Source organism: Limulus polyphemus, unplaced genomic scaffold (genome assembly GCF_000517525.1).
Source record: "Limulus polyphemus unplaced genomic scaffold, Limulus_polyphemus-2.1.2 Scaffold1459, whole genome shotgun sequence".
In the NCBI taxonomy this organism is placed as follows: Eukaryota; Metazoa; Arthropoda; class Merostomata; order Xiphosura; family Limulidae; genus Limulus; species Limulus polyphemus.
In genome coordinates, this window is record NW_013667069.1 from 74701 (window position 1) to 85889 (window position 11189).

The window sequence follows — 11189 nt, forward strand, 5'->3', positions numbered from 1 at the left end:
CGGCTTATCGACTTCTTGAGAAGAATTCTAAGAAGAAAGTAAACCTACAGACATCGGTCTTGTTCAACACAATAAAACAGTACTTTGATAAACTTTATTATTTTAGCAAATTTTACTGCTTGATTTTTTAATGTTTTTGAAACTCACTTAGTTGAATGTACAATTTAATTATTTACAGAACCTGTACAATTTCATTGGCCTACCCATTTTTTTTGCTTAAAACAGTTGTAAAAGCAAATGAAAAGATAAAAGTCATATACCACAACAGCCGGGTGGCATGGTACTGGATTTTTTGTAAGTGTTTAACTCAGTCAAATCCATTACTGTCTCTTTGTTATTAAAAGAGAAAGTATGGTTTTGCAGTCTGCAGGGGTTTTCTTGTTTTCCTAACAAGATGGGCACTTTCAATGAAAAATGAGTCAGAATTTTTAGAAATGTCATTCTCTGCTTTCTATTAGTGTTATTTCTCTTCTTTTCAGTTGTTTAGGAATTTGCATTCAGGAAAACAGTTACATGATCAGGGTGAAGATTTGACCTAAATCTACTCGCCAATCACATTCACATGATCAGGGGGAAGATTTGACCTATATCTGCTAACAGTGAAAATATTCTCATTTGGTGTGTAATAGTAGAGAGCAGTAAGATACTTTCTTGCTGAAGCAGCTAGATGTGGATATCTTCGTACAAGATACATTATCTCCTCTCGTATAAATAACTATTATTCAGTGCTGCCCTCTATATGCAGAATTTTTTCTGCATGCCACAAGCCTTGAAGCTCCCACCCATATGGAATTGACTGATACCACTGTGTTTTGCATGCAAATTATTATGCAACAACTCTCCACCAATAAGAGTGCAACATACTCTCTTGACATGTGACTCCCTCTCTTCAATTTTACCAAACTATCATTTCTAGTTTGGCAGTACTCGTGTTGTAACATTTAGATTGTGCTCTCTTCAAGTGTTTTATTTTAATTTATTTCAGTACCTTTTTATTAATTTTTCTCAACAAGTTTACTCTTTATTATACAATAGTGATATTTTTAACTTGTTGAGTTGTTCCCAAGTGAAATTATTTTATATTTCTATCCAGTTATGGAATGTATTGCTTCATTAGAAAAACTTTTTTTTTTCTTTCTGCAAAAACAGTTGTTTGCTATTCATTTTGCATTATGAATTCTACATTACCACTTCAGAGGTTAGATGTTTTATCGGCACATTTACACAGGCTTCAGGTAGCAGTACTCCATGGAAAGATTTTCAGCTTTACTTCATCTGGTGATTGATCATCCAATAAGCTGATTTTATGACAGGTCTTGTCTTGAGTTTGGGAGCCAACACATTTTGACATACAGTCTGATGACTTTGGAAAGATAAAACGTTATACTGTTATGGTTTTTTGCGTAATTTTATTTTTAATACTATTATCTGTAGTTATTTGAATTCTATAACATGTTTCATTAGATTGATCAATACTCATAGTCCAGTTAAGGTTAAAAATTAGGCTTAGTTGTATCTTTTCTCATATACGACTGATACCAAGCTTCTTTAATGTTTTAGGGTTACCTGTAATTCATCTTACTGGTATATCAATCATTCCTTTAACTATATTGTTTTTCTTTCATATTTTTAATATACACTTATTTCACTTTATAAATTAACGTTTATTTCATTTTTGTTATTATTTATCTTTTATACTTCATATTAACTTGGGTTGTGTGGAACCCATAATATTGTACATACTTATTGTTAGGTTGAGATATTTATTTTAGAGCTTAATGATATCCTTTGTCCTGCACTGTTCGATTAGCCTTAACATGTCTGTTATTTTGGGTTTGCCTGTAGTTCTACTTATGAGTTAATCTCTAATTAAGTTTAATATCTTATTAGCTTACACTTCATAATTTCAGTTTACCTGTTGTTATACTTTTGGGTTAAGCGATAGTTAGGTTAACTATTTTGTTTTGTTCAACACATAACATGTAGTACATATGTTTATTTTGATACACAATCTCTTGTCATTAATTGCGTTTAATTTATACTTCTTACCCTTAATTTCGTTTGTGTGGGCCCCTGAGGGTTGGGGTCCACCCTACCTGCCCCCATTAGTATTTGCCTTTCTCCTATAACAGTTGAACCCATTTCAGACAGCCTAGATTTTGTCAGTTTTTTTTTCTTTTTGTTTTAGACACATTTTACAGTATATTCCCCTTCTCCTGACATTATTTTCTGATGATATTTATGTCTCTCTTTTGAGAGTAGGTACTTGCAAGCCTCGCCCTATACAGGCTTTAATTCTTTTTGCCTTAGCTCCTTCGGGTATCTGTTAATCCTATCCATTTTCTCTCCTACCTAGTTTTTCAGCTTTGTATTACCCTATCTACTTTCCTTCAGGTAATGTTTACCTTCCATTTCCTTTCTTGGGTGTTACACTTATATTTATGGATTTTCGTGGGATACCTCTTTCTTCTTCCCTCCATGTTGGGGCTTTTTCCATCTTCAGTTCTTTCCCTCCACACATGGCTTCTTTACTTTTGGTATCTTCTTGGGTGGGACACTGCTGTTTGTTGATCATCCACTGCTAATATGGACTTAAGGTCAGTTATTTTTCTCTACCAGTCCATTTATGGGTCTCCTCCCACACATTTAGCATCACGTGGGGTATCTGCCATGCTATGTTTAATTATTTTTTAGTTGCTTTTATGTTTCATTCTGAGATATTGTCACCTTTATTCTTTTACAATTCTGGCAACTACCCATTCTTTACCTGTTCTACCTATTAGTTTTATATGCTCTATGCTGATTGAGGTTCTGGATCAGTTGGTCCTGCCTCAATCGCTTCTTGGGTCTTCTCTGTTTTCATCTGTAGTCTTTTATCACATTTGAGTAGGCTATTTCAGCACATCTGGGAATGCCCACAGTACATGTTCTTATTTTCCATTTCTCAGAATGCTATCTTAGGTTTTCACCACATGATTCGGTCCCAGTTTCGAGCTTTGCCTCTTGGACTTGTTTTGGTTCCATATGTCTTTTGTGTGGGGGTTTGCATTGTACCCGTCTTCCACATTTTGGGGGATTTTATCTACACCATTCATTGGATGTCTAGCTTCGGTTAGCTCCTTCCAAACACAGGTAGCCTGAACATTTTCATATAGTTCTTCCACAGTCAGCTGAGGTAGTTGGATTTTCCAGTTAGATATGTTTTTCCTGTTCCATACTTGACATTCTAGTCTCTTTTGGGTGGATATTTTTAAACACCCTCTATCAGGACAATCCTTTCTCCTCCTTGAATGCATTTGATTGAGTTTTCTGTTATCTGAACCAACCATTTGACTTTCCTGTTGATTTTCATCCTCCCCTCTTCGTATAGATGATCATATTCCCTATGACGTCAGGTTTACTGCTTCCTTCTCCTCTTCTGGATTATTTCTCTTCTCTGATGCTCATCTCCAGAGGTTGGAGATGTGGTTTGATCAGTAGGAGGCTTCAGGATAATGGTCTACAGGCAAAATGTCTTATCAGCTTCACACCCTGGCACTTCCACCAGTCCAATGTGCTTTTGTTCACTCTCTTCCTATTGTCTGGATTTGACTACTCATTTTTAATTTTGACCAATCGATGGTGGTGGTTTCTATCACTTACCAAGGGGGCACTCATTCTTGTTCCTTTTTGAACCCACATACTTGACATATGTCTCCGGGAGGGTCCTGCTCTGTGGCACCTTTCCAGGTATACTTAAACAAGTCAAAGCCACACTGTAAGGCCATGATGACTTAACAATTATAATTCCATGGCCACTAAACACACACTTCTGAGATGGGGTGTTCCACAAGATTGCTTGTAGGTTTATCCTCGCAATATGTTTGCTTCATTAGTTTGCCTGTCCCGAACCATACTCACTCATGGTCTACATGAGTAAAGCAGAAGGGGATGGCTGCCCATTCCTACCATGCCTTGTATTGAATAAATTGGTATGGTCTGCTTTTCAAAATAGGATTTCGTAGTCACCTATTGCAATGTTTCAGGTATTTTTGTTCCTCTATACTCTCCACCGTGATTTCTCTCCATTTTCCAGTTCCAAATTGCTGGGGTGGTGGACCATGAGATAATGAGAAACAATCTATAAACTAATCCATTCAGTTGAGAATAGGGCAGTGGTGTTCTGCTGGTGTAGATGATGAGTTGTCCTCCATTTTATACATCTTGAGAGTGAACTGTCAAAATTGCAGTTCACCCCTTTGATTGGGATCCTTAATCCTACCCCTACATGGATGTTGGTTCCCAGTGGCTGGGTTTTGGATTTAGAGCTGAACACATGTCCTAACACATATATTACAGATCTCTATTCCCTCACTCAATTATACTCTTGTTACTCCATCCGTGTTGTGTGTCACAGTGGAGGTACTTGCGGATTCAAATGGTTCTTCTTCTTCTATCTCTCATTACAAGGACGTTACTGTGCTTGGGTTGGTTCCTGTCATTTTGATTTTGAGTGAGATGGTTTACATTATGCAGATATCTTTTCGATGGGGGATGTTGAATTCCTGGATTGATTACTCAATTTCTCACATTGTTATCATGTGTCCCATTCATAGGGCAGGGGGGATGAGGTTTCCTCCAGTCTCGTGAACTTGAGATGAAGATGGTATGATCCTCTTTCCTACCCCCACCTGATGTCTGGGTTTTGGATTGTAGTTGATGTGAAAATGGTATGATCCTCTTTCCTACCCCATGTGGATGTCAGTTCCCGGTGGCCTGGGTTTTGATTTTAGTTGACTTGCCTTGTATGGTCCATTGCACCCTAGCCATTCTACATCTGAAGGCACATCCTTTCACTCTCACCCACATTGATGAACCAAAAGGGATTGAGATTCCAATATCGTGTGGTTCAGATCCCTATCCAACCATAGTTCTCTCCCTACTGGTTGTGCTACTCCCTATTTCTGGCCATATCTACGACACTTTTTTCCACACTGGGCAAAAAGTATACCTGATACAGAAGTAGTGTTATCTCCCATGTATGAATTTCGACTCCGAAGATTTCCTCTTTGGGAGTATCCTTCAGATGCTTCTTTCTTTCCCTTGCACTGGTCCCTCCACCTGTTCAGTGTGGGATTCTAGTTATTTATGTGAAAGGAGGTAATATATCGTATTGGAAGTTATAATTTTGCCTATACTGAAAATGTTTTTCTGATAGGTACTTACCTCCTCTCAAACTTCCTACCCTTCCTCCCCACTGAAAACTGGTGCTTCCATTTTCTGCTAGAACACGAAGTGATGGTTTGGTAGAATTGAATAGAAGGAGTCACATGCATCATGAGAATATGTCACACTTATTGGTGGAGGGTTGTCGCATGATGATTTGCATGCAAGATGCATTGGAACCAGTCAATTCCAGATAGGTGGGAGTTTTAAGGCTTGTGGCATGCACAAAAAACTTTTACACTTGGAGGGCAGAACTGAACAAGAATAGCTATTTATGTGAATGGAAATAAGTACCTATTGGAAATGAATTTTCAGTTTAGGAAAATAACCTTTTTTGTTCTTTTCCACCAAAGCAGTAGGTTATCCATAGTTGGAATGGGAAGGGCCGTGTGTAAATATTTATTTATTTTAATGTCATAATTTGCTGTATATATTTTTTAGTTTTCAGGAAAAAGTTATCCAAACTGTTTTTCTAATTTTGACCTTTTCTCAAAATGCATATTCTCACCCTATTTGCCAGGTCCATTTTCTCTAGGCTCTGAGAAAGTTGGAGCAGTAACAGTTAGTCATAGCAGAAGCAGCCTGAGTTTTAGTTTGGACCAAGGCTGAAAGATTTTTTTTTTGCATCCTACTTTCCATTAGTCTTTAGAAAATGCATGTCTAAGAAATCACTTCCCAATATATTTATGGGCCATATTGAAGCCAACTTTTACAGCAAAGCCCCATAAAACCTCATGCATGGAAATGTTGCATTTTAACAGCTGGTTCTGAATCACTTAAAGACTTTCTTATGCCAGTACCTTCCACAAAACAATCCAGTTTACCTTCAATTACTCTCCTACCCAAATTAATCTTCGTGATATTACTGTGTTTTTAAAGGACAGAATATTACACATGGATTTTTAGGGAAAACCTACCAGCAGACCACAATATCTTCGCTATAAAATCTGCTACCCCGTCCACTCCAAATGGAATATTACCTACAGTCAAGCTCTCCAAATAAAGAAAATATTTTAAAATAAAACAAATTACAGAATGCACACCAAGAATCTGAAACAAACCATATTTCAAAGAGGACATAAATAGAACAAAATCTAACAACATTCAATGGAAAACCATCCTCAAACAGTGTAATAATAAAGTTTCAAACATAATTCCTCCTGGTATTACCTATCACTTTAAACTCAGAAACGTTTTCTGCATTTTGAACAAAACATTTTCATCTACTACAATTGAATGATTGCCTTAGAAAAATATTTCCTGAAGTTCTTGTCATCTCCTTCCAGAAAAGCAGAAGTCTTAAAGATATCCTTGTCCATGCAAAAGTGAATTATACCCCACCAAAGAATGGTTGTAATCCATATAATAAGGCTCGTTGTCTAACCCACACATTTATGGTGGTTTCTGTCATGTTGACTTTTACCCTTAGGTTCGATTCAGTGTGTACATGGCTGTGGACTTTCTTGATGATATCAGCCAGGTAGTTATGTTGTTGGAAAAGTCTTGACCTTTAATGATTATTTCTAGCCTAATTCCATTGTAACATGGTCTTTACTGTCTGTTGAAAAGTGTCTGCTCTAAACATTGCACAAAGTAAACTAGAAAAAGTTTTCAGTTAGACATGTCAATTTATTCTTTATTATCACTTATTCGAGAATAGACAAGCTAGTATGGTGTTTTTTTTTGTTTGTTTTTTGTATTAGGAATGTGTTGTAAGCCATAGTTTGTTTCTTAGCTATAGGAAGCTGTGGGCTTTAAGGATGATGTATGCTAGGTTATTAACACAAGATAGTTGTGAAGATTGCAGTGACTTTTCTAGTAGATAGTAGAGTTAATCAATCAATGTATTAGCTAACATGGTTACTTTGTGCAAGTTAGTTGATTTGATTTGACAGTGATCCTAGATTGTTAGAGTGGTTTGAACATAATTTGTAACTTAGACCTAAAACAATTTACGACAGTATATAAGTGTTCAAACTTGTAGAAACATTGAAGAGGAAAATAAGCTAAATTGTGATTGTTACATAGACTAGGCATTGAATTATTTTTTGTAGATACTTTAAAAGAACATTACAACAGTACTTTAGGTGTTTGAATAACATGTGACTCTGCCATCACAAATAATTATTCATTCCTTTCAGCGGATTAGATTCTAATATATTTTTAAGTCTTTTTTTTCTTCACCAAAACATGTAATTTCAGTGAAGAAAAGAAATAATCCATTAATGACATAGAGGCCTAAACTCTTCTTTGATTTCATATTGCTCTGCAGCAGACTGTTTTGTCCAATTCAATTCTCATCAGTAATACTTGAGAGGATGAAGCAAACAAACCCATCAGTCCTCTACTCATCACTAACAACCTAAAATACTGATGAGTAAAGGATTATATATATCAAAGCTTGCAAATTGCTTGCATTCCACCACAATATAAGACACTTCCTCTAGCTTGTGGCTGGCAGAGGAATGAAAACAGTGGTGATGTTTGTTTGTTTTGGATTTTGGACAGAGCTACTTGAAGGCAATCTGCACTAGCCATCCCTAATTTAGCAGTGATAGACTACTGCCAACACTTAGGCTACTTTTTTTACCAATGAACAGTGGGATTGACCATAGACATTATAATGCCCCACCAGGCTATGCAAGGCCCTCCATGGTGATGTCAATCTTAATTGATGATGATGGTAATCCACTCCATACAAATTAAGACCAAAACAAGACCTTCCTGCACAGATATATTAATCATTGTGACCATGGTGGCATGCAGGAAAGACTCAATCTGTGACATTCTCTGTCTCATTTACAACTATTTGCAGATGTAGAATCCATCTTTAGCTTAAAAGAAATACACAGAGCCAAAAATTCAGTTAAAGATGAAGCTTCAGGTCCAGATGGTGTAAGAATGTTCCTCTTTAAGAAGGTTACAGAATCCCTCTTGTTGAAATCAGTATCAGAATATCAATGCAGCTGGGCAACGGGCATCATCTCTTGATATTTGGACTGATGTCTTTATAAAATCTTTACCCAAACCCATGAAGAATCATCCTCGTCTTAGTCATTACACCACCATCCTACAAAACATTATTGGCAAGAAAGACTCCAATGAAAGCTGTAACTAAAAGTTTTCCTATCTGATTGAATTATTACTGTTGCCAGCATTATGTAATTATTGCACTGGAATAGAAACATAGATCAATGATGCTGAATTCACAGTAAATACATGAGAAGATTTTGAAGCTGGTCAGAACACATGTAAGAAGATTCAAATCTGTCAGATGCCTATAACAGGGGCAAGCTGTGCATTTTTGTTAACAAAATCTTCACAGTAAGCATCGGTGTAAGATAGGGTATACTTGCACTATCTACGAAGATGCATCATGAAGCATGGAAACTAACAATTAGACTGTATCACTATTTCTTGGTGTACAGTGTAGGCTCTCAGAAAGCTGAATTCAAACTAAGAGGCAACTGTCCCTTAGGAGGGTGAGCAACTGGTGCAATAAGACAAATTATCATCAACCTTGTAAAAGCCACAGTCAGTTTCTGCATATTCAGCAACACAAATGCTGATAAGGGCAAAATTGTTAACTTGCTTCATGGGCACTCCTATCTTTTGGGAGTAAACACTGAAAAACTTGGAGTAACCTTTGACAGAAAACTCAATTTTATCTGATCCAGATGAGGTGAAAAATATATAAAACACCTGTTTATGGCTAGTCACAGGATGTACTTTAATTACCCTTATCAAAGTCCTATTACATCTCATTGCATAACCTAAACAATATTTGCAAACAAAATTCTTCACTGGGTCCTTGCACTGTATAGGCCACAAATTCCATCATCAAGCCACTGTTGTTTTCAATTGTGGCATTCCAGCAGACACCTAACTAAGCATACGTTACTTAAACGGCACTTCAGGAAACAGTCATAGGTGGACAGGTGTTATATAGCCATCACTGAGGTAATTTGTCACCATCAGATATTAGATGTCCCCATGTGGAATAAATGTCTGGTACCACTGAGATCTATGAAAAATCATATATAAAGAGAGATGTGGTAGATGGTGAAGCAGAAAATTCATACCAGTCTTATTCCAGGACCATAGTTGACAGATGGTTCCTACACCAAAGATAAAAGAATTAGTTAGTCATTCATCATTTCATCAAGCAACAACATTCTGCATAAGGCTGAAATAAAAATAAATGTTCCCAAAAGCAGCACAAGAATGGAGCTGAAAGTCCGAAAACAAAGCTTTCCCCAGCATTTCTTAAAGAAATAAATGAACCACAAATACAGTGCCACCAATATAATATTTGAGAACAAATTGCAGGCAGTATTGATTGGTCCTCAAAAAGGTGGTAAATGGCATAGCAAGTACATCATAAGATGTATATGCCAAGATATGCAAGGGTAAAGTTTACTGAGAAAGATGATAAGCTTGCAAAGAAACCCTTAATTCAAATTCAGCACAACTCTACTGGAAGAGTATAAACCTTATTTGAATTAGTAAAAAGAAAGTAGCAGCCATGAAATATTTTCATCAAAATTCAGTGGCAGTGAGATTGTTGGAAAACGAAGAACTGAAAGGTTTAGCTAGGAAACCAATCTTAAAGAATCGATAGGTTATTATACAGCAAGAAGTCCACTGGTAGCATTAGTAAAGGAATTCTCTTATACCCCCTGTGAAGCAGCTGGTCTCCACATGAGGGGTCAGTGCCTGTCCATGCAACCCCTGAGATTGTAACTAATACTCAACTCAACCTTTCTATGTTGGAGTTAGAAGCCAGCAGTTGGTGATGATGGTAACGAAATGAGAAGGTGATTTTTATAAGTGACAAGTATGATGGATTCCTTGATGATGCAGCTACTTACTGTAACTGCTATATTCAAACTTATGGGATTAATTCTTCCATGTATTTAAAGGGTATTTTCTTTTTTGACTCGGGTGCTAATATATCTTTTCTCTTATATTAACAATGAACCCACTGTATTAGTTTTTACTCAATTCATCTAAGTCGAGCTAAAAATGTGTTTTTGTTCCTACTAGCTTGGTGTTTGTGCCTAATCTTTTCTTTATTTTATAATCAGTGACCACATTTTATTATTTTATATTCATTCTACTATGTAATCCAACATTTTTAAAAGAAAAATATTGGTACATTAGAATATACAGACTTTTTGTCTTGTACTTTTATGTTTCATAATAGGCCAAGTAATGAAAGATAAGATTAAAATTTAAAAAAAAACTAATTGTCAGTCTCAATTTTTCAATACTTTGTATAAAAACCATATCTTATTTTCTTTGGGCTCAAACAATCTCATACCTAAATATTTACTCAAGCAATGTTCTTGGACTGTTTAACAAATAAAAGAAAAACCCTTTTGTTCATACTGACAGTAATCGCCTGACACTTTAATGCTACAAAAACTGTGGTCGTTTGTTTCTTGTGTCAGAATAGTCATTGGTAAATGAGGTTAAACTTCTAAACCAACTAAAAGAATGAGTATGTTACATTAAAAAAATGAGCAAGTCACATGGCAACTAGAGCCATTTTAAAGTCACTGTGGAATGGCATATATCAGAAGTACATTTTGACATTGCTTGGCATTTCATAGGTAGTTCAATGTCATCATAAATTAATCCATTTTAGAAAGGGTATGTAACAGCCCCTTGTGACCAAAATATACACTCAAGCATCACATACCTCTAGTAGCTCGAGAAGAAAATGGGTATTTACTCTATTCCATATGAAGACATAACAGCCAAGCCACAACATGCAGAACACATGGCTTTCTGAGCAATCATACTATTGAAATGGGCCCTGGGAAATTGTGGTTTTCATACATTAAATGAATTATGGAAGTATGCAGGGAGAAAAGATGTGCTCTGGGCATAACTGCATTACAAATGAGCTTTAGTGATAAAAACTACACTGTAGTCTTATTGTTATTGCTATAATTGGATGTCGTAACATGGACTTTGAT

The 11189-nt window shown here is 36.2% G+C and overlaps 1 protein-coding gene across 1 annotated transcript in view; it reads left to right on the plus strand.

Annotated features, from left to right (window-relative positions):
* LOC106463679 (alpha-ketoglutarate-dependent taurine dioxygenase-like) overlaps positions 1 to 6940 on the plus strand; it is a 55459-nt gene extending 48519 nt beyond the window's left edge. The window contains exon 7 of the transcript XR_002611535.1: positions 6929 to 6940. The gene's annotated coding sequence lies outside the window, so the exon portion shown is untranslated. The remainder of the gene's footprint in view (positions 1 to 6928) is intronic.
* Positions 6941 to 11189: the final 4249 nt, after the last annotated feature.